A 24,290-nucleotide genomic window follows, 5' to 3' on the forward strand; every position below is an offset into this window, starting at 1 on the left:
GTAGCTATAGTATAGAAGACTTTCGAAAATGCTAAGGTGTAGAAGAATACTTGCGTGAGGCACAGACAATCCAAATTCAGTATTGAGGGATATAAGCAATGTTCTTTTAACGTTGTTTTAAATTGCCAGAATAAAACATATGGACTGGCATTCTGAAGATGAAAAGACGGTCTTAATTGATGGTGTTAAGGATTTATTCAAGCTGAAATTAATTACTAAATAGCATTAAGTAGGATTCTCCGTCCGCTCCGTCCTGGAGGTTGCGCTTAAACGTACTAGTGAGCGATAACTGTAGGAAATATCATGTATAGGCATATCATACGAGACGTGCACGTTCTTCTCTGCTTTTAACCAAGTAGAGCTGCTTCCTGTGAACAGTTAACAATACATTGCTTCAATGGATTTGCGAAATTTATTTGTTGGGTTTCTGACAGAAATTCGAGCGTTTGGCCCTACTGTATGTCCGTCATACGTAAACCCAATCTATCATTGGAAATGAGCAGCTGAATGACTCATCGAATCATATAACTCTTTTTCAGTCATCGGCTGTTGATGCGTTATCCTTTCAGCGTTTTTTGTGGTGCTGCGTTGATGGCCATGATCACAGGTTTTGTAATTGCAACTCGACTGCGGGTGTGAGATTATGCAATTTTTGTAGGACGTTTCAGTTCCTAATTGAATTATGTGGTCAGTTGTATCGTAGGATTCTTTGTGACATTCCTTGTCCGGTTATCCCTTCCACTTATGGGTGGTTCCTGTTTAGTATTCCTTTTTCCCTGGTAATATCTTGTACGTTGTCTTTAACGTGGATATTCATATTCTCGATATCATTAATATAGTAGCAGTTTTAATACACTTACTCCAACTAACCGCAAATACACCATTTCTTCTATAAAAACAAATATATCTCCAATTTTGCACATCCAACGAATGGCCCGTTGCACACACAAATCTATATACTATATCACCTCATGTACTACTGAGCATTACGCAACACAAGATAATAGCAGTGAACCTATTTTCAATATTACTGACGAGCCAATGGAAAGCTTACGTGTTTCAGTTGTTTAGATGTATGTACATATTTCGTGTTTTCTTACATTTTCTCACATTTTCTCAAATACTTACGTTTTTGACACTACTGTGGGAAAAGGGATATGTTCATTCATGTATGCAAATATATTTCTAATGAAGATAACGTAAATACTATGTTTTTCTATATATGGTTATCCGTAATCTAGTTCTTAATTTATACCTTCACTGCGGTTTCCAGTAAACCACTCATTCACTTCCTACTTTTTTTTTTTAACCCGCATAGTTAATTATATAAATGTACTTGTATCAGATGGGACGAGACGTACATACTTGTCTGACGTTTTTTTTTTCTATTGCAGGTTTCTCTTCGGTATTATAACATGGTAAAGAAGAAACTAATAGAATATTTAGTATGTGAATCGTATTTTTCTGACATCTGCTGTGTACGAGAAGTGATACTTGTATGAATGAAGCAGTTTTTTTTTTTTTTTTTATATATATATAGCTCGTATATAATAGGCTTATAATGCTAATTCAGAGTTTTTGAAAATATAGGTAGGATTATGTGTTCTTGCTATATGTATATTTACTACATTATGTTGATTTGATTCTTTTTTTGGATGAGACTGAAGTCCATGACCAGGTTTGTTTAGTTTTGCTAGTCATATTTTTCATAATAACTTTTAGAAATATTTTCTGTTTGTGATTCTTTTTGTAATTTTGTGGGAAATTACGTTATTTACGTATACTTATAACAGAACACACAAGAAAGTTTCAGTGTTAACAAATAATGATTAGTTAAAAGACTGTATAAGGCATAGTTCCTTTTCTATAGTGTTTCAAAACAAGCACCTAAAAAGAAGTAAATGAAGAGGGAAATCATTGTTAACTGGTTTTCAAGTACATCATATGATAACAACACTAAAGTGGAGTGAAAGGTGTTTCATTGAGTCTTAGTCAACAATAGATAAATTAGAAAAAATCAAGGCCAATGCCAGTGGTGCCCACCCCCCCTCATGTCCATGACGCACCCCCCTCAATTGTCTATCCGTAGGTGTTCTTCCATGAAAAAATTCTTTTCGATTAATTTTTACACACCCTCAAGCATATTTATATAGATTTTTAACCCCCCCAAATATTTCAATGACGCAATTTGCGTCATAGCCCCCCCCTTGTGGGCACCCCTGCCAATGCATTGTTTGTAAAATATTAATTATATTCACCTTTCACTTTCCTCTGTTCAAATTAATCTTTGTGTTGTTGTACGTTTATATTAATAAGTAATCCTAGATATTGTTACTTGTACTTTAAGGTTCTGTTGATATACCTTTCAGTTATATAACTGAACATATAAATTGAACTTACAGCACTGTAGGCTAGTATGTATACAATTTTTTTGTGTGTAATCAATCAGCACGGACGAGTATTTTTTTTTTTAAGGTACTAATATGGGGTATCGCACGAACTGATTCTTGAATACCCCCCCCCCCCAAAAAAAAATGCAATGAAGTGGCTTACAGCAAACCTTCACTTCACTTCACTGGAAGGATAGAATCCTCCTTTATATGTTCCCGGCACTAAAGTCTTTGAACGAGGTTTGTAATATGTGTTCAGTGTAAAGATAGAAATCAGTACAAGAGGTAAAAAGTAGAAATAGAGTAAAAACTAATAAAAAAAATTGACAAAGTAATTAAGTGGATATAATAAAAAACTGTAATAAGTAAATGTTACAATTAGGAAAACAGAACGTCAAAGTTGGGAAAGGAGTCCAGATAGTGAAAGAGAACTAACTACTCAGGTGGACGGGGTGAAAAAGTGGGAAATGTACAATAAAAAAGGAAGAAGTGGATGTGTGTACGAGTAAATGTAAAAAAAGGGAAAGCTTCAAGTGTAATGTACGTGGATAGAGAAGCCCAATTAAACCGCCGACCTGCACACAGCACCACACTAACACGATGTTAACGATACCGCTGCCACTGCTGAACTCCCCCAGGAAACCTTAATCTCTTGTTATTTACTTTAGTGCAGTACATGTTGATAGAACTCCCTCGTGGCTATGCTTCTTCTTCATCTTCTGGAAAAAGCGGAAGAGAGGGAGAATTTTTTAAAAAAAAAAGTTCTGTCTCTCGTAATGAGTGTGGGATACTTCTTTTTTGTCTCAGAAAAAAGAGAAAGGGAGAAAAAAGAGAACGGAAAAAACAAAGAAAGGAAGAAAAAGATCTTTCTAGAAGGAAAAAAGGAGGTGGAAAGAAAAAAAGAGAAAGAAAAACATAACAAAATGCTATATGGTTAACGTACGCGCTTTCGACTTGAATCACCTGGGATCGATTCCCGGTGCGAGCGCTTGTGGTTTGGATTTCACATTAACCTATAGGTCCTCGTCTTATAGCTCCTGTGCTGAACTGGACACTAAACTTCAAATCACTCAAATACATGTTGATGCTATATTGACTGTTCAGTGTGGCTTCAAATTCCATCAGACAGACATTCTCCACTCACTTTTCTACAGAACTGTATAAATATATTCCGTGGCATAAGAATTAAAATTTTATTGCTGTAAATTAAAGGAAAAAAGCTACCTGAAGCACTAATTCTTGTAAAGAGGATGTGACTTCCTTCAAGAGTCGTCACTGAACCTTTGGTTTTTTTCTTTCGGTAGTTTATTATTATTATTATTATTATTATTATTATTATTATTATTATTATTTATTCAGTTTGATATAATTCTTTCATTGCGGGTTTTGTGAACACGAAAGTGTAATTATGTTCACATGATACTGGTACGTTTTGTTTCAATAATAATATTAACAATAATATAATGAATAGCTATATTCGACAATAAGTACTCCTACTTCCGCCATCTTGTTGACCCCGTAACGTACACTAGACTTCTAGTAATTCTACAAACTGCATTTAATAGTTGTATGACTCATTGTCTGTTCAACTATTAATGGTATTATATTAATGACGATGAACTAATAATACAACACACAAACACTTTAATTTGATTTCTAGGATATCAATGCCATACAATAGGTTAAATGGAAAACATGCAAGTTAAATCTACCTGTTATTATTCTGAACACTATATCGTATAATTTTAATAGACTCTGCCACCGTATTAAAATGAAAAAAAAAAAAAAAAAAGTCTGCTAATATAATTTTTGAATTGCATATTGCATATCTTCCATTTTCTCAGCATCATGAAAGCGCACTACTTAGTGTTGAAGCATGTATTTTGTAAGGTGAATATGATGTTTTTTCCTTACACGTAGCATGAGAAATAAACAATATCGGGTTCGCCTTAACTATTCCGATTTTGCATTCGACGCGAAGTCTAGTCATCCAGACTGACATTCTCGTGGTTCATCAATAATTATTGTATTACGTTAAATAAGAGACCAGGCTTGTATCTTGTCCCCTTAAATCAGATATCCCTACAAAGAAAGGTATATTTCGTAGTCTGAATCTCGATGCGGTGATGAGAGTATAATAAAAACATTAAGCACTCAAAGTTTCATATCTAAAACTTGAATATGTATTATTTTACTGTATATGTTATTGTTTTAAGGATGTTGACAAGTCTGAGGTTCTCTTTCTCTACTATTATCAGAAATTAGTTAATATATATATCAGAAGACGAATAATAGAATTTTCGACTCAGCAAACAAGACAGCTGACTAGGGCTGAAAAAAATGGAACAATTATTTCTCTAAATTGGTAATGTAAGGTTTTGAATTTTGTTTTGTGTGGATGAATTAATTGTTTTAAAAATTATATTGTTATGGAAGTTATATATTTACTATATATATATGAGTGTGTGTGGTTTTGATTATATTAATTTTGTAACTTCTGTTGTGAACACAGAATTAAAAATAAGTTAATGAAGTATCTAAACCCTCAAAGATGTCTGTAAATACTAAAAAGCAGTTTGTGGCTAAAACAAAACTGTAAAAGATATGCTGAAAATATTTCATTAGTGGACAGCTTATCACAGGGTGAGTTTAGTGACCTCCGGCCATAAATTTCTCTGGAGGAAACGGGAGAACCAGGAGAAAACCCACACACGCCACTATTATTCAGATTCATTTTAATACTCTAATTAGAATTTCGATCCAATTTAGAATTCCACAGCTTCTCAATATGCAGCGCCTTTCTCTTCATTTTGTTCCAAGACATGCCAGAGAAATAGAGTGGATGAGTCACTTCTCGCCATACGTATGTCAGACAGCTATGTTCATTTCTATCTTTTCTTATTATATATGAATTGGGTTATTCCGGAAAATGTAGCACCTCACAGTTACAATCGGGAAGGGGGGGCGAGAGGTAAGTGAATAAACCGAATTTCATGTTATGTCTTGACCAGGGCAAATTGAACATTACAGTCAAATAGAAGGGCAAAAATAAAAAATAATATAATTTTGGTTATAAAAAATAATATAGATTTGGTCGTATAAAAAAGGGCAAAAATAATTTAAGTGTGAGTTAAATACTGTGGTTCTCTGTAGAATACTTGTTGTGAGTATTTGATTCATAGATGAAAAGAAAAAGTGGTCACTTAAGAAAAGGTGCATGTATTTTTTACTACTCACCGGTGATCGTGATGAGGTGTAGTCTTGAATAGAAATTTGAAATAATTAACCTTCCGAGATTATACATCCGTTTCTGGATAGAATGGTAGTTAAGGAGGATGGTCGCTTACAGAAGCTTCACTGTGTATCAAACTATATTTTAAAGAGAGGCTCTGAGTTTGTATGTATGTTTGGAGTAATCACCGAATCTATTCAAAGCAATTCTATCACCATTGAGAATTATATTCTTTTCGTATACAGACAGCTCTCGAGTTACGTAAATTCTATTTAACGTAAGGAATTTCCGCATAAATAAAATTTACGAATGCTACTGACATCTGAAGTAAGAAGTTTCTGTAGAGGCTTCTAGTAAATGAAGTGTGAACTAATTAGATATTCAACTATTGTTGAACTTTTTTTTTTTTTTTTTTTTGTTTAAATCATTCTACCTGTAGATGTCTGTAATTTTTTAATATTATTTGCACCCGATTTTTCGACTTCTTTTTCTGGGCTTTTGGTCATAAAGGACAAGAACAGCAAGAAGAAAAATAAAAACATCAAAGAATAATAAACTAAGTAGAATGATAGAATTCTTGAGCGTAGCTTTATTTATTTATTTATTTATTTATTTTTTCATTGGCATTGTAAGAATATAAAATTCTGTACCCTACTTATAAAGAATATTTTATAATTGAGGTACTGGATTGCAATATTATTAAACAATTTTTCATACGTGTTTGGAACAAATTGTAAATATTTGACCCAAGCAAAGAACCCTGGAACGATCTATTTACGTAAGTCTAGTACTGTCTGTATATACGCTACGGATAAGATTTAATGCAGTGAAATTGATTAATAACATAATGTTTCGGGGAAGGGGGGGGGGTGCAAAATATTAATTATAACAAGAAAAATTGGTTACTATTGCGAGCTATTGTTTAACCGTTGAACATACATACACAAAAATTCGTATAGGAGACCACTTTGATATACAAAATAGGAATTTCATTTTCACGAGTTTAAAATAGAGAGATGCAAGGCTTTTTCTGAAGTGCTGGATGTAGTGACGAGGGAAACTTCGTATAGGGAAAGGTGCTTTTCGACATACAGTAAACATACCTCACACTCACCTATACCAATTCAATATATATTCTTGGAACGATTGAAAACTTTTTTGTTACTGACTATACTGTTATATTGTGTGATCTTCTTATTTTCTTCTTTAGTTTAAATTAAATACTGTAAACCAGTGAACTGGTAGAATAAATTTCGTATGATAAAAGTGGTTTATTTGTATAAAATATTAGCAATACTAAGTCTATAAACAATATATACATATTTTTATAAGGCGAGAAATCAGTAATGTGGTTAAAACTAAAAGTAAAAATAAATAACAGGTGCTTATTTTGTACATATGCGCTATTGTATGAATGATTCAAGATATGTTGTTACTAAAGATTGTAAATGTGATATTGTATATTTTATTTTTTATTTTATTTTATTTTATTTTTTTTTTTTTTTTTTTTTTTTTTTTTAACTTGTGACAAAGGTTTTGTAGTCAGAACTATGTGGTTTATTAAAGCTGCATTTGTTATATCTGTTAAATGATTTATAATGAAATAATACTTCAATTAAAGTATAAAATTGTATTTTTTTTTTTTCATATAGGTACAGTTTAAAAGTTTTCGTAACCTGTATTTAACGTTTATTTATGTTGAGAATAATGATAAATTCAATAAAGGAATTATGATAGAAAATCATGTTCTAATTATTATTATTATTATTATTATTATTATTATTGAAAATGGTCCTTATGCTGGTTTCAGTAGTAATTTATATATATCTAATCACTGCAATTTACATTAAAAATCTCTCAGTTTTGAGCTATACGTAAAACGTTAGTAAACTGACTTTCACAAAACTTACTAGTTTGAAAACATTTTTTAATTGAGTACCTTTGAAGAATAATAACTTGTCTATTTGACAACGATTTTCATGCACTTTCTCCCGTGTGACTAAAAGTGACGTTGCCTTTCATGTAATAGAACCTAGATTCGATTTGCAATTGGAGAGTACCCATGCCGGACTGGCCACGTTGGCTACTTGGCAATCGTCAAGGGCCCGAGGCCCTAGGGGCCCTGCAGGGATGACGAACCTGAGTCTGAAAGCGGAAATGAACTCGACACACGAATTGAGTGTGAAAAAAAAAAGTGTTTTAAATGTCTATCATGCTCATTTTCTTTTCTGTTTCAGCCGCAACAGAGTTATTTGTTCAGTAATGTGTACACTGCTTTCAAATTTGTTCTTACCCTCCCATATACTCATGTCACATGTGAGAAGGCATTTTCTAAATTGAAACTAATTGTTAAAACTTGACTAACATCTACGATAAGTCAAAACCATTTGCCCCCTTTACTTTTTATGTTTACAGTAAAAGATTTATTCTAGAATGTAGACAAAGATAAAGTAATTGATTTGATTGCCTCATCAAGTGAAGAACTGCATAAAAAATTATCAAAGTAACTGAAGTAACTTCACGATTACGTTTGATTGTGTCGTATTATTGTAACTACTTTCTTTTGCGATCTGTTTTGTACTACATATTTATTCAATACAGAAAATATGATTTTGTCAGTTATGTTTTGCAGGTGATGTGAGTTGGGGGGGCTTTATGGATTCGCGCCAAGGGCCCTCACTTGGCCAGTCCGACACACTTACATATTATGGCTGGTATTCCTTATTAAATTAGACTGTGCAACACGAAATCTGTCCTTTACATGAAAATATGTTTTTCTTGTGTATTTTTGCATGAGAAAATCGAATCTGTAATTACTTTTTGTGTATCACATACCAATTTTGTGAAAAATTGAAAAGTTCGAAATTTTGTACTGTGAAATAGCGTATGTTTACGAGTGGTAATGAAGTATGTTTAATGATTGGTTTGATAATTGAAATTTAGTATACTTTTTCAGCAGCGATTCTAGATAAGACGTGATCCTACAGTTTAGGGTGGAATCCGAACAATCGAGTCGTTCAATGTTCTCCTACCGGGAATCGAACCCGAGATCCTATGCACTGAAGGCTCGCATGCTACCCACTTGACCAGCGCAGAGGGCAAAAATGTGCTTAAGATAAAAGTTGTTGTATATGTAGTATACCTTAAAATATACTCTCTCTGAAAAATCATCCAAGCAACAATTTTTCTTCATTACAGAAGGAATAACCCTACGGTCTTTAAAGAGGGGTTCTCCTCATCCCCCAATTGTCTCCTACCACATACGAGTCTTTTTCTGTGTTATAATACGGAACGCTAGTTTCTCCTATATCTCCTCACTCTTTATCTTCATTTCAGGTAGTAGCCCATTAATATCTAATAATAAACGAGTTCAGATTTGTGTTGCCTACATGTGGTGCCATATGTTATAGCATTTGAGTAATTTTTGGTTCGATTGTATTGTTATTTGCTGAGTGGTGTTTCGATGGGAGTGGTCGGATTTGCCGCGTTGTGTATTTTTGTGGTAATGTGTGTTGTGCATCTGGGTATCAAGAAAATGTTGAATAAATGTACTCCTTTAGTTAAAAAGGCTTATGAACTGTACTTTAGCTATGGGGTTGGAGACTACGGTAAGTCTAGGGCTCCGCACATATGTTGCACTACGTGTTCCGGAATTTGGGAAAACGTAGTTCCATGAAATTTGCCGCGCGAACAAATAAATCATGTAGTGACTTTTACTTTTGCTTAACAGATATGAAGGACTTTTCTTCTAAAGATCAGATTCAGTACTCTAATTTAAAGTCAGCTATTCGACCACTTACCCACAGTGAAGATCTTCCAGTATCTAAAGCACCAGAAGATTACACTATTGATTCAGAAGATGATACCTCAGACGTTCCAAGCAACGGGGAAAGTATAGACTTTCACCCATCTGCATCCCAGTCAACGGCCCCTTACTTAATCACACAAGAAGAGCTTAACCATCTTATACGAGACTTAAATCTTCCTAAAAGAAAAGCGGAAGAGTTGGACTCCAGACTTCAAGGTTGGAAGCTCTTAGCTCAAGATATTAAAATCAGTTTGTTTATAAAACGACAAAGTCATTTTGAGGACTAGTTTGTTGAAAACAGAGGCATTGTTTGTTGCAAAGATGTAGATGGCTTATTTCAGTTTTTGGAACATAAACATAATCCCACCGAGTGGCACTTATTGACACCTCGAAACTAAGTCTGAAGGCAGTGCTTCTCCATATTGGAAATGTTAATCCATCTGTTTCTGTAGCATACGCGGCTCATACGAAGGACATACGAAGTTATGAGCGCTATATTGGACTACACTGAATTAAAAAAAAAAAAAAATCAAATGGGTGGGGACTTGAAAGTCATTGGTATTCTCACAGGAATGCAAGGACACCCAAGTATTGTTGTTTTTTTTATGTGAGTGGGACACCGTGACAAAGTCAACCACTACGTCCTTAAATGCTGGCCTCAAAGACAAGATTTCATTCCTTGCACCAGGAACATATCTCGTAAACCAATTGTGAACCCTCAAGATGTATATTTGCCACCATTACGTATAAAACTTGCGTTGATGACGATTTTTGTTAATTCACTAAATAGAGAAGGTATTGCTTTCACGCACCTTAATGAGAAATCCCCGAACTTAAGGATGAGTATTTGTTGGTCCACAGATTAAAACAGTCATGCAGGATGAAGCTTTTGAAACTAAATTCTCTGAAATTGAGAAATTAGCTTGGCTGTTTATTTAAACCGGTATGTTGAAGATTTCTTGGAAATATAAAAGCTGAAAATTATGAAGCTATTATTAGTGACATGATGCGGAGTTTTCAACTTATGGGATGCAATATATCATTAAAATTACACTTTTTGCACTTACATCTTGACTTTTTCCCTCAAAACTTCGGCGTAGTAAGTGATGAACACGGAGAACGGTTTCATCAGAACATTGTCATATTTGAAAAGCGTTACAGTGGGAAATGGACTGAAAGTATCTTTCTGAATATTGCTGGTCTATTTCATATCTTGGTTAACAATAGCATTTAAGTATTTATATCTATATCTTAGTAGCCATCTATTCTACTTTCTTTGCTCAGATTTCTACAACACCCTCATGCTACAATATTTTTCATATTTATTTTAATCTCAAGGTTTCGGCTGTTTTGGAACCGGTTCATGGATGCTAACCAATGATGACGGTACCGTGGAGCTTCGTACAGGACCACTTCTCATCACATGTCACACCCTATCCAGAAATGACTCCTTCCTCAGACAAAACAGCAAAAAAACACATGTGCCTGCTCGCGTTGCCTTCTGGCCCGGAGTCAAATCATATGGAACCGACCCAACTTGCAGTGCTTGTCAAGTTGATGGAGGTGCTGCCGAATGGTATCTCCTCACACTGAATTGTAGTTCCAGTTCCTCACATATCTGGAAACCGTTCGCCTCAATTGCTGTCTGAAGATCATTTTGTACATGTGTTGGTCTTCCGGCACATGGTGCGTCTTCTAATGTTTTGTCGCCGTCCTTAAACTTGTTAAACTACCACTGCACTATTCGCGTAGTCACGACACCCTCACCAAAGGGCTGGCATATCTTCCGCACCACTGCAGCGGCGTTTGATCCCAGGTTGAACTCGTACAGCATACACGCCCTTATGACGCTCTGTGGAGGTCTCGTGTTCACTCTGTCCTTAACCAAGTTCACGGTGTAACTGAACTGCCATTACTAGGTACAGGTCACAGATGACGAGAAGAACACTAAAACAGGGGAAGCGGGGACAGTTCAACGACACGGTCAAGTCCATTTTCGGTTTTTAAGGTGTGGTTTATACTTGATGTCGTCTGCCAGAGTTGGCGTGGGTCAATGAAAACTTGACCCACACCCACCACCCACCGTGACCCACTCTGACCCAACACCCACCACCCATCATGAACCACTCTCGTCCACTTTGACCTACTCTGACTCACCAAAATCCATCCTCATCAACTCTGAACACGATCCACGGCCTCTTCTAAACTGACTAAAGAGTTTACACTTGTAATAAAACAAGACTGTGAAATTGTCACTAATCGGAGTTTGAATTTCTAGTCAATCGCTCAAGCACCACTCTGTTACAATAACAGTGGATCTGACCTTTACGATATAAAATGGTAAAGTGTTTGTCAGTGAGGAAATTGAAACAGTTCGAGGTGGGGGGGAAATTAGTGTGTGCCTAAAATATACTTGTACTAAGAGAGTATTCTTTCAAGTGTTATATCTGAACGCATTCCACAAGAAACTTCTATTCGCAGGAAAATACCCCTGTACAATATGGAAAAGGTTATGGTTTCTCAGTTCAAAGTATTTTTCTCACAAAAGACTTAAAAAAATCAGTTGTTCATAGGGTATAAAGGTGCTCGGTTACCCTCTGTGAGAGCATCTCCATAAAGTATGCTCATAATTGTAATTTGTGTAATCACTAAAACACCACGTTAAATTTAAGTTACAAATTTGCATAATTGCAATTATTATGAATATTTATTCAAAGTAGTTTACCTAAAGCAAAGAAGAGACTTACTAAAAATTAAGTACAAAGTTGAATAACACAAATAAGCCATTAGTAATACAAGTATACATTTTCCGTAACACGTAATTTTCCACCTTAAAAGAAATCTGAAATCGGATTTATTTCCTGTTGGTAACTTTTTGGCGGTAAATCATCCGCAGTGGAATGATGTCCATCCTTCAGCCAAGAAATAACTAGCTCGTCTACTTTGAGCTTGTCTAGTGGTGGGCCATTAACATTGATGAGCAACAAGTTAGACAATGTTTGAGCACTTAGTGTATTTCTAATATTAGTCATCTGTAAATTCATAAGGGGAAATTCCCGTTCGCACTCTGTCGTGGAAATTGATAATATTTCTACCCGATTTCTGCAACTTCTCATCGACAATCTACTTGTTAGACTTAAGTCTGATAACGATTTTTCTTGGTTAGGTTTGAAATACTCAGCAAGAAGTATCATCTCTCTATCACCATACAACATCTTTTTCATATCGACCATGTCAGTTGGTAATGTCGACCCATGTAGAACAGAAACTTCATCTACCACGCCTTTGATACGGAATCTTGTGAATAAATTATCAATTAAAGCCAGATAAACTGAAGATTTCTTATTTGTTTATAAATTTAATTTTTGTAATTACACATGAAGGTTTGATACCATTACCAAGTTTTCTCTCCCGTCTAGAAAGCGAAAGGGAACGAGGTTCCTGGAAAGTGGTCAGAGTTGAATGGGAATTTCCCTCCTTCTTCAACTTAAATTATCACACTGCTGTTTGCCATGTGCCAAATTACGATGAATTTCAATTAAATTATCATAGTATAATTATTTCTTTGTTGAATTATCAATACTTTTCAGTGGAAAAAAGGATGAAATTTCAAAGTTCCAAATCAAAGTAAGTAGACCAACGGGTAAAGGGAGAAAAAGTGTAAAATTTTCCATACAGTTATGCGTACAATCCAAACTTCAAATTCCCGTGTAATTAAGCTTGCAGTACAAATTTTATGCCTATTTTTCTCACAACTTTATGGGTTGATTGCCCTATGCTGTAAGCGCTCCATATAATAAACATAGCTTCAGCAATTATTATAGCAGAAATCAATGGATATATGAAGCCAAGCACTGTATTTTTTGTTTCTACTTTTTTTCTTAAATAACATCGATTGTTTTCGATCATTGTTACAAAGCAACTCACTACCAATTTTCCATATATAGAAAGTGCCCCCCCCCCCCCACATAAAGGAAAATTTTTTAAAATGCTAGGACACACTGTTTATTTTCAATAAAGAGTTAATACACTGAATTTCATCTCCGTAAGTTTAACGGCTTGCGAGATACTCATTTTTTTCCCCGCAAAAATTCGGATCCTCACTACCTCCTTAAGATATTGTGCATTATAATAAAAACAATATAACATCCCAGTTTGGATTAAGGCCTAACTATATACCAAAAGTAATTTCATTTGACTGCAATTTGACCGTGATGATCAGGCACACATAGTTACATTCAATTTTTTATATAATAATTTATATATTACAGTGATTCAAAAATGTATTTTTTCCAGTAGTTAACTCTAAAAACTCACAGGTCTCGAAAGCCAAGTAGTAGTGTAAGTCCTATTGCTATTATTACTATTAAAAATATCAATATCCAAAAGTGCCTGAAGTTCTTTTTTCACTTGGTTAGATAAGTAAGGTAAGTAGACAAACAAGTGGAAAAGAAAGGGAAATGAAGGTCTTGAAAGTAAAACGGAGACAAATTTACCAGTCCTCAGAAGATACTGTCTACAATGCAGTGAGCAGAGAGGGTCGGTAGATCATACTGAGTCGGTGGGTCACTGGGGTGGTGGGTCATGGTGGATGGTGGGTCGCAGTGGGTCACAGTGGGTCATGGTAGGTGTGGGTCGCAATGGGTCACGGTGGGTGGTGGGTCACAGTGGGTCACATGGTGTTGACCACGACCCACTGACCCACCCAGAAAACTTGACCCACTAACCCACTTCACCTCTGTCGTCTGCTACTCCGGGTAAAGTTATATGTGTGCTATTCCGTGTTGTCATTTGAAACCCCCGTGCAAAAAGTGGGCGAGCCCATACCTACGTCACACTACTTCTGCTAGGGTTCTTCTCGTCATCTGAGAGTTGTAGTATGTTGGATATACCTACATCAACAACTGAATTTCACCGTATCTCTATTCTCATTCAACTTACGGTGTGAAGGCCAATTGAACACAGACCTCGACAAAAAGCAGCAGAATATTCTTTGTTAACTTTATACATAAGACTGGTTTTCTTTGAAATTGTTCTTCTTTAAGATTTCCTGACAAAAAATATTTATTTATTATTCGTGACTAAAAAAACATAATTATTTTATTAATAGCTATATCTCACTTCCTGTTTTACACCAAGTAGCATTAAAAAGAGCGAATGAAATCCAAACTGAGAAACTGAATAAAAACGTTAGTTTTCCCCAAATTTTTCATCTGATAAAAAAATGTTCGTTTAAAACGCTAGTTATATATAAAAAATTAATGTACTTACAAATTAGTTTAGTGCCATTGTTTAATGGTAAGATTTTTTAGTACATTGTTAAAACTTTGGACTTCAAACTGTCAAATATAAATCGCAGTAAATTGCGCAATCTGCTGTCATAAAAAGTATACCATATTATTTTCAGATCGGTATAAGGAAGAAATACCATACTATTTTTCGATCGGCATGGTAAAATAATATTTTTCAGTACTATTTTACGGTAAATTATTAATTACATGTAAACTTTAATGCTGGTCATTTTGGGGGGCCTGGACCCGTTGCCCCCCCCCCGTGGCTACACCCCTGATTAGAACTCTCAACGAATATACATCTGCTAAATTTGCTTTACAGATTATAATAGGTTTATGAAGATCACTTGCAAGATCCCAGTTGTTATCTAAACTTTCCCTTTTATTATTATTATTATTATTATTATTATTATTATTATTATTATTATTATTATTATTATTATTATTATTATTATTATTATTATTATTATTATTATTATTATACATCTTCAAAACGAATAAGATATCTTCAACTTGAAAGATATAAATTGTTATAACGCTCAAACTCTGAGAGGAGGAGGGGGTTATAGCAATAAGTCATTCTATAAACGAGCAAAATTATGCATGGCCTGTCCAGAAGGAGTTGGTGGGCGCATGCGACACCCGACACATGCAAAAATGTGTGTGTCCAAAAAACATTTTTTCATGTCTAAGACATGTCATGATGTTTTCTGTGTTCTACTTTCATCTTTAAGAGTTCTACGTATGACATGTTCTACACCTTCTATAAACTTCTTGAACACTTTATAACGGTTTTCCTTGACCTAGAAATCACCAGCTGTATACTACATCGGAAAAGTATACTAGAGACCTGCACGGGCCGAATTTTTCGGCCCAAGCCCAATGAACCCCAACGTACCTAGGCCCGGGCCCGAAAAGTTTTGGAGATTTTCGGCCGGAGCCCGGCTCGGCCCGATAAGTTTTTCAAAATTCTTGGCCCAAGCCCGACCCAGGCCCGACAATTTTTTTAAAAAAATTAGCTCGAGCCCGAATCTTTCTCAAAATTTAGTACTAAATTTGACCTAACCCTCAGAAATATTTTCTAAACTCTGGTTCACAACCTGACGCTTGCCTCCCGAATGATACCATTGCCTTCTAGAACTTTGCCTGTTATCGAGAGAACAAAAACTCCATTCTTTGTAACAAAAATCTAACTTAATTGATTTTTAGCATAAAGTGAAGATGGCAATATTGTTTAGCGATAGGCAAAACATTCCCACCCCATAATTTTTATATTTTGAGTTCAGTGAAGGGCAAGGTCAGAGCTCAATTTACCGCATAATGCCTGCAATACTCTATAGTGAAAGTGGAGCCGCTAAGCAACACAAACTGTAAATAACTATTGCATTCTTGGTAACATTTTTCACGGACACACTTCTTCAACATTTGGCTTTATTCCAATTACCGTTTAACGAAAGTCAATAATTATTAAAGAAGTGCAATTGAATGGCCCCAGCCCGGCCCGACCTGAAGAGAAATCAGTGTCGGCCAGCGCAAGCCCGGCCCGGCCCAAAAAAATAACAGTGTCGGCTCGCCCAAAGTAATAACAGAGTCGGCCCGCGGGCTGGGCCGGGCTTCGGGCCGGTCCCGGCCTGTGGAGGTCTCTAAAGTATACTAGCATGTTCTGAAGTGAATGTCGGGCCTGACATCATCCCTGGAGCAGTGGCGGCTAATGTTAGTGTTGCAGTGTTGAGCAACGACCAAGTATTTCAAGAAAAGAATATTATTAGTAGTAGTAGTAATAAAGAACAAGAAAAATTACTTTCTAATATTCCCACGTACTTTAAATAACATTTTTTTTTTTTTACTTCTATAACTGTAAAATCCATTAATCCCTTTGGAAAAGAGAAAAACAATACGTCTCAGAGTGTCTAATTTATGTTGTGTAGCAGCAAGCATACAACGACCAGATTTCTACAGCGCGGCAATTGGAACGAATCTTAAATCTCCTTTCCCTTATCTCAGAAGTTAAAGGCTCTGGTTGTTGCAGTGCTTCTGCAACAACGCGGCACGATTTCCAGTGAACGAGAAGGTTTTTCGCTCTAAATAAGATTTCTGAATTTTATTTCACTGCCAATTACAAATGGAATATATTTTTGTGCATTCATATTTTTAAATTATGAGACAATACTGAAGCAAACCAATATAATGACAAAAAAGTGATCGCAGAATTACAAAACAAGAAAGAAAATATGTAATAGAATAGAAAACAAATCAAAGTAAACACGCATTTACAAGTTAACTTTTCGCTTATATAAATAATGAAAGCTTCTTGTACAGTAATTTGTGAACCAAATATTAATAAGTCAATATATACATTCCCCCTCTGTGGATAATTATTTTATTATATACATATGTTTTATAAAATAAATGTATTTTCTACTCTTGATAACTTTCCACATAAAACTATAGTGCGAAACGCCGCATTGAATTTGGAACTAGTTGGCAATTCTCAGGAGCGCCTCCACGAGGGGAGTCCACCGGGTGTGGACCTCCCCAAAATTTCGAAACTCGACTAATATTTGTAGACTTTCTTAACGAACTATACTTCTTTAACAAAGACATGATTGATGTGGCCTAAAGATTTTATTTTACGCCTCATCATGTACGCTTTCTTTTATTATAAAAATAATCGTTCTATCATTTTTTCTAAAAATACAGATCACAGTAATTAAGAATTACTTATCCTTTTCGGATGCAGAATAACACAGATTCGATATTACATACACGTATTGGACTCATTCCAGCAAACATTTCTGAATGTAAAGCTGACAATGCTGTTTGTTTTGACGTTCTTTGACTTTTGGCTTCTGTTAGATGCTGATCCTACATCTGGCGGTTTTCAAAGCTTGGTTTCCAGAACATATGACATTGATAAACATTGTTTTGCCTCATGTGGAAGTAAATTGTGTTCATCGTACATTGCTTACAACCAAGACGGATGGTTTGGAATGTAGTTTTTCTTTTACGAACGTGTGTGTTGGTGTATATGTGACAATCGCGATTCATATACCTCTTTTGTATTAACTGTTTTTCCTTTTCAGCTGTATTTTTTGGATAATCTGTTTTTGCTTAATTTATTAAATTTACTTGTGTGTGCTCTAATTCTGTAAATAACCTATAAATTCTGAATGAATTCTATACCATGATTTTTGTAAATAACTTACAAAGCAATGTGCCCAGCTGTCCACTGAGGAAAAAACTTGCAATTAAAACTAGAGAAAACAAATTCAGAAGAGTGTTAAAAAAATCCGGTTTAAATTCACAGAACATCTTATTGCAGCAATGGTGTTTGCCTTAAATATGTTTCTACAATTTGCTGTAAATTTTTTTTAGATACACTATGAATAAAGCGTGTTCAACTTTTATTTTTCATAACACTAATCCCTGCCACGAAGTGTCTTCAGTTTACGCTGTAGAGGAATTTGGATCACTGTCAGAGACTGGATTTGCTAGGATGAATGGTTCGCAACAATTTAGAAAAACGATTTAATGAATCTACAAAGCTTCTGAAAATAACACTAACTGTACCTATGACGTCAGCAAAAGCAGACAGGCGTTTCTCCACATCGAAAAGAATTAACGAATTGAATGTTCCAAGAAAGGTTGCCATTGGTTATGCTTATAATCGAAAAAGACTTGACAATGGGAATACCAGAGTTCAACCTGCATCTATTAGACAAATTTATTCCAATCAAAGAGAGAAGAATGGACTTACGAATTAAATAAAGTGATTAATCGGGTAAAATGTTCTGCATTATTGTTTGAATGCGATCTATATAATCTACACAGAACCAATTTACTCAACAATTACATTCCATTCTGGGATATGCCCCATTCTCTTACAAATATGTTTTTGCATCAAAAAACTGGAAAACCATAAAAGTAATGGTACAATTCTTATCAAAATCAAGACTCAAGTTAAAATAAATTATATAACAAAAAATATTTTTATTATTATTATTCAGAGTTTATTATACAAGGAAGCAACATGTCAATCAAAATCAATTATAAAATAACTACAAACATATAGCAACTTAAAGATCGCATGGAAAGAATTAATAGAATTCGCAGAGAAAAACTACTCATCAGAATCTAAAAAATAAAATATTACTTCCAAGAGAGGAAAAAAAAAACATTTTTATTAGCTAAATTTTCTCTTTCGATGAAGACAAAGCCAACTGATTCGTGTTCACTCAAGCTGATTCAAGTGATTGATGTTATATGAGCATGAACATTCAGCTTAGGACGATTCTCAGACGGACCGATTCAGGAACTAATGATTCTTTCGAATAATAAAGGAGTTCGTCCCGTCTGACGGGAAAATCCCGAATAGGTGTAAAGTAGGACTATATTTATGACGTTGGGGTCCACTGAAATAGATCACCAGGAAGTTAGGATATAATTTTTGTTCGTAAGTACGTTATTGTATATATTGCTATTTGTGTGTATTCATTAATTAGGGTTACTATTTAGAAAATGCAGGGAAAAATATGTTGATTCACAGAGTTAACTTTTAACACATTATCTTTGTGCTGGCGCCACAGGTTTAGATACATTTGTGCGTAGGTAAAGGAAACGTACGTGATTATACACACGCATGTCATTGCATTCATCGTGAAGGGAATTCTGAATAATTATATAAAATTAATTAGATGTATTTTTTATGGCCTTTGTGGTACAGTGTAGATTCGTTAAGGCGTCAAAACGTTGAAATTTCGTAATTTATCATGAAATTCACCGTTATTACCTCAGATAATGCTATCCCATTGGAGTTCACTCGAGCAGAAGACGGTTCTACCAAATAGAAAATTTATGAAGTAAGATCTGAAACATTTTTCGTGAAGGAATGAGCATGTGAATATAAGTAATTACTGTCATTATACAGCATATTGAAGTGAATTTTGAGTGACACGGAAAGTATTGAATGTGTACGTGTACTCTTATTCCATCCTCGTTTATGCGTATACCCCAAACGCTGATGCACCTGCTCCTTACGGACGCGCCTCCTTACTAGCGCTCGCTCCCCATGCTGCGCTCTTACACTGACTCGGTTAGATAGCATTCGTGCTTCCTAGTAGACACCTAACACAAGTTTGTTCGTGTTTTATGTACTGTAATTTTTATGCCATGCATCCACACAATATTTATACTGAGCCCTTCTAAAGTCAATCTGAAAGTAGTAATGGATTTCCTCATTTAGTGCATGCTCTGCTAACTAATACAAGACTGTCCTGCGCTGAACATGTAAGAAATGTCAAAATTTGGTAGAACTGTCTTCTCCAGTACCGGCAATGCCTCCCATTTTATGGGAGTATAATTATATTCATGAAATATAAACGTGTCGTAATAGGAAAGACTTCCTTACTGTCTTAGTGTTTCTTAAGGGAGGAAATGCATGAATTGGTGCAGGTTCGCCTGAGGAGGGCTGAGTATAAAATATAGTGTGCACATGTGCCACAAAAGCGGTAATGCATAGAATACGAACTTATTTAAAACAAGCCAGTTTGTGCTAAGTGGCCATTATAAGCCAACCTAAATGAATAAGTGCAGGAGCGCAGCAAGGGAATCGAGCATAATTGAAGGGGTGCGTCCGTAGGGTTGAGGCGCGTCAGCGATAGTGGGTATACGCATACGATAGGATAGTGGAATTACACTTCATATGGCATAAAAACACATTTGGGTAGAGTTTTGCGACATGATCATTGTATACAATACGTTGAGATAGCACTTCACATCATAATTGCTTATTTATGAAGGGTACATGATATAGAGCACTTTTTTCATTTCGCATTTCTACCTTATTTTACGTGAGAGAAATTCCTTGAAATCCTAATGTTTTAGCCTTTCCAATGTTCGATAATTCAATTTTCTCTGATACTTGATTACCACATTATTAAGTTCTATCCTCCTGATATACTGTTTCCGGACACTATCATCATTACTAGTACCATACATCAGACTGCTAACTGGAACAACCGGACATCTGGATACGTTTCGGATTGTTCGATCAATATGGTTTATGACATACAACCAAGATTGTGAAAAATTAGTTCTTTAAGGAAATCAATCCAATGGGTGTTATTAATTTTTCTTGGCATATTTAAAGTTATATTTCTACTTAAAGTGGCATTGGAACATTTTGTGAAAAACTGAAACTAGGATAGTGTTCTATTGTATGTCATGAAACTATGGGATTCATTTATGGGGCTGCGGTGGCACACCTAGCGTGGGTTTTCTCGGGGTTCTATTTTCCCTCCACGTTCGTTACGCCATCACCTACCTCTTCATCACAGCCTTCGTTAATTTCGGTACATAATTGTGAGACATTGATCCAAACTTAATAGAAAATTAACATTAAAAACATAATCGCACAAGGAAATACGTGAAGCACAATCCGCGTTTCGTGGGATACACTTTGCATCATTGACACCTTCTTATTATACTTGGATTTCTAGAAAGAAAAAGTAGACAAATTTGTAAAGTAACAAGTAGGTGGGTGGTTCTATACAATATAGAATAGGAAGAAAATCACCTATTATACTCAGAATCCAAATCCCTAAGCCATCGTCCTGATTAGGGATTCTTTTAGTTTCCCTCAAAAGACACCAGGCAAATACTGGAATAGTATTTCAAGCTCAGGAGCCACAGATAAAAAAAAAAAAAAAAAAAAAAAAGGCTTTGTTTTTTGATTTGATTTGATTTGATTTTGATTTGATTTGATTTATTTGCGTTCATTTGACCATACAGAGTACACAAATTTGTACATATGGTATAGAACATGTCATTTCACAATAATACATTGGTTAAATACAGAGTTAATAAACACATACAAATAAACTATAAGCATACGATATAAAACTAAATTTTTTACAATAAAAGAAGGAAAAAATAAATATTTGTTATTTAATCTAATGGTTAAAATATATCTACGTACTAAGTTTTATTGCCTTCAGAAATAATAAAGAATTATTCACCTATATACTCATCTACAGAATAATAAGATTTACAAATTAGCATATTTTTAACCTCTCTCAAAAACTTTATATCATCTTTTATGTATTTCAATTCTCTTGGTAATTTATTATATAGCACCGCACCTCTATAAAATGTAGTTTTTTCAAACATACTTGTTCTGTGTGACGGTATTACAAATTTATCACAGTTTCTAGTTTTATATTCATGTACGTCGGCATGCGTTAAGTAGTTATCTATGTTTTTTCTCACTAATTTTAATACCTCATATATATACAAACTCGGTATCGTAAGCAATCTGAGTTCACGAAATTTACTTCTACAACTACTACGAAAATGGGAATGTGTAATGATACGGATTATTTTCTTTTGTAATCTAAATATTGTAAACAAATCATTAGTGACACCCCAGAAGGCAATACCATACTGTACTCGGGAATAAAATGACGCATAATATAATGAAATTAAAGTGTCTAGGTTAAGAACAGAGGAAAGTGTATAAGCCATATAAACAATAGAAGATAAATTTTGGCATAAATTGTTTATATGATGTTTCCATTTAAGTTTGTCGTCTAGGTTTAATCCTAAGAATTTAGTATTTGAAGCACATTCCACATTATTATTATTAATTGTAAACGAAGGTTTAATTGGTGATGAATTAGTTGGGAAAAAATATAAACATTTGGTTTTTTCGGTGTTAATAATTAAGTTGTTGTGGTGTAACCAAGTTTCGAGCTCTCTTGCTGTTATATTTACATTATTTTGCAGCTCAGTTAAATTACTTCCTTTAACAAGTATATTTGTGTCATCTGCATACAGAAATAACTTACCATGAGTGATATAAAGTGGTAGATCATTAACATATAAAAGAAATAATATTGGTCCTAAGACTGATCCTTGAGGAACTCCTATGTTAACCATAGAAGGTGTTGATCTGTGAGTTTCGATATACAAGTTGTCTTCATTAATGAAATTTATCTCTACAAATTGTTGTCTATTTGTAAGGTAAGTTTGAAACCATTGGTTAGCAACACCCCTTATTCCATATGCATTTAATTTAATTGTTGAGTTTATGTTCTTTTTTTAAATAATTTTTTGAACTGAAATGTTCGATTTTTAAAAAGAAAATTATTTCCAGTTGCCAATTTGCTTTCCTACAATAGATTTTACAATTAAAGGGCCTTTATAACATATGATAAGTGTACTACCGACATATTTCACACACTCCACCATATACGCAAGAAGAAAATGGAAGTTTCACGATCTGCTTGCCGTTAGTGTTGAGAACACAGAGGAATATCTTCATAATTTTCCTTATTTAAAATGAACAATTCTCAATTTGTAGTTAACTGACACATGGAGAAAGACATTTTATTATTTGGTACTAATTCGCAAGTATATATATACTACAAAAATAAAGGGGAAATATTCGCATTACTTTTATTTCAGACTAGTTGAAATGACCGTTGTTTGCTTGGGGATAATTAGGTTCAAGGAAAATGGTTGAGCCTGCTGTCCCCTTACGAGATACGCATTTAAATGAAAATGTAATGTTATAAAAAAAAAAAAAAAAAACCTTAAGATATTCTATTTCGACATTAATTTTGAACCCCCTTCTTAGGATATGCCCTGTAAATAAAGTTACATGATAAAATCCCAGTTTGAGATAGATCCCATGTTTAAAAACTCATTTCAAACTTCAGTCATTTCTTCGTGACACGATCACAAACAACAGGTAACGTCGATTTAAATGTGAAGATAGAAATTATTGAAAATGCCCTTTTTACCTTAAAACGGACATTTTCTAAAACAGGGTGGGGGGCATATCCCTAATTTTAAATGAGTTTATGTACCGACTTTTCCTAACTTTACGAGTTCATGAGATAACTGTAATTTTGTCTGAAATTTATATATATACGAGGGCGGGTTGAAAAGTTCTCGGCCTGATAATGAAAGACTGTGAATTTCAGTTCAAAAATGATTCTTCCTTAATTTTCCTAGCGTTTCTCCAACATCAATATTCCTTCCCGGAAGTGAGAGTCTGGAAAGTTATGAAAGTCATTCACGACCCTCTCAACTTTGTCATTCGATGTGAAGCGCTACCCAGAAAGAAATTTCTTCAAGTTCGGGAACAGATAGAAGTCCGATTCTGCCAAATCAGGAGAATATGGGGGATGGCCGAGCAAATCGCACCCCATATCCCGCAGTTTTGCCATCGCCAACGCATCCTTGTTTACAGGTGTATTGTCCTGGGGAAAGATGATTTTCGTCAAGTCAAGCCTCTTCTCGCTAATTTTGGCATCCAGCTGATTAAGAAGGTTGGAGTAATATTCGCCTGTAATTGTTCTCCCTTTTGCAAGGTAACCATTTTACAGGAACCCTTTCTCATCCCAAAACACACTGGGTATAACCTTTCCGGCCGATGCGATCGTCTTCGCTTTCTTTGGCGCTGCACCACCGGCTTCCACCCACTGCTTGGACTGCTGTTTCATTTCTGGCGTATAGGGGTGAACTCATGTCTCATCCATTGTTACAAATCGCGGCACAAAATTGGT

At 34.9% G+C, this 24,290-nt stretch overlaps 2 protein-coding genes across 6 annotated transcripts in view; both read left to right on the forward strand.

Moving 5' to 3' along the window:
- LOC145667089 (uncharacterized) overlaps positions 1 to 3,137 on the forward strand; it is a 32,799-nt gene extending 29,662 nt beyond the window's left edge. For all 4 annotated transcript variants that reach the window (XR_014127864.1, XM_081734806.1, XM_081734808.1 and 1 more), the window contains one exon: positions 1,395 to 3,137. The gene's annotated coding sequence lies outside the window, so the exon portion shown is untranslated. The remainder of the gene's footprint in view (positions 1 to 1,394) is intronic.
- A 15,875-nt stretch (positions 3,138 to 19,012) lies between these two features.
- The window catches only part of LOC145667090 (uncharacterized), a 28,096-nt gene continuing 22,818 nt past the window's right edge, over positions 19,013 to 24,290 (forward strand). The window contains exon 1 of one of the 2 annotated variants that reach the window (XM_081734810.1): positions 19,013 to 19,178. The gene's annotated coding sequence lies outside the window, so the exon portion shown is untranslated. The remainder of the gene's footprint in view (positions 19,179 to 24,290) is intronic. The other variant, XM_081734809.1, reaches the window with a different exon arrangement.

The sequence above is a fragment of the Thermobia domestica genome, chromosome 12, assembly GCF_964235325.1.
Source record: "Thermobia domestica chromosome 12, izTheDome1.hap1.1, whole genome shotgun sequence".
In the NCBI taxonomy this organism is placed as follows: Eukaryota; Metazoa; Arthropoda; class Insecta; order Zygentoma; family Lepismatidae; genus Thermobia; species Thermobia domestica.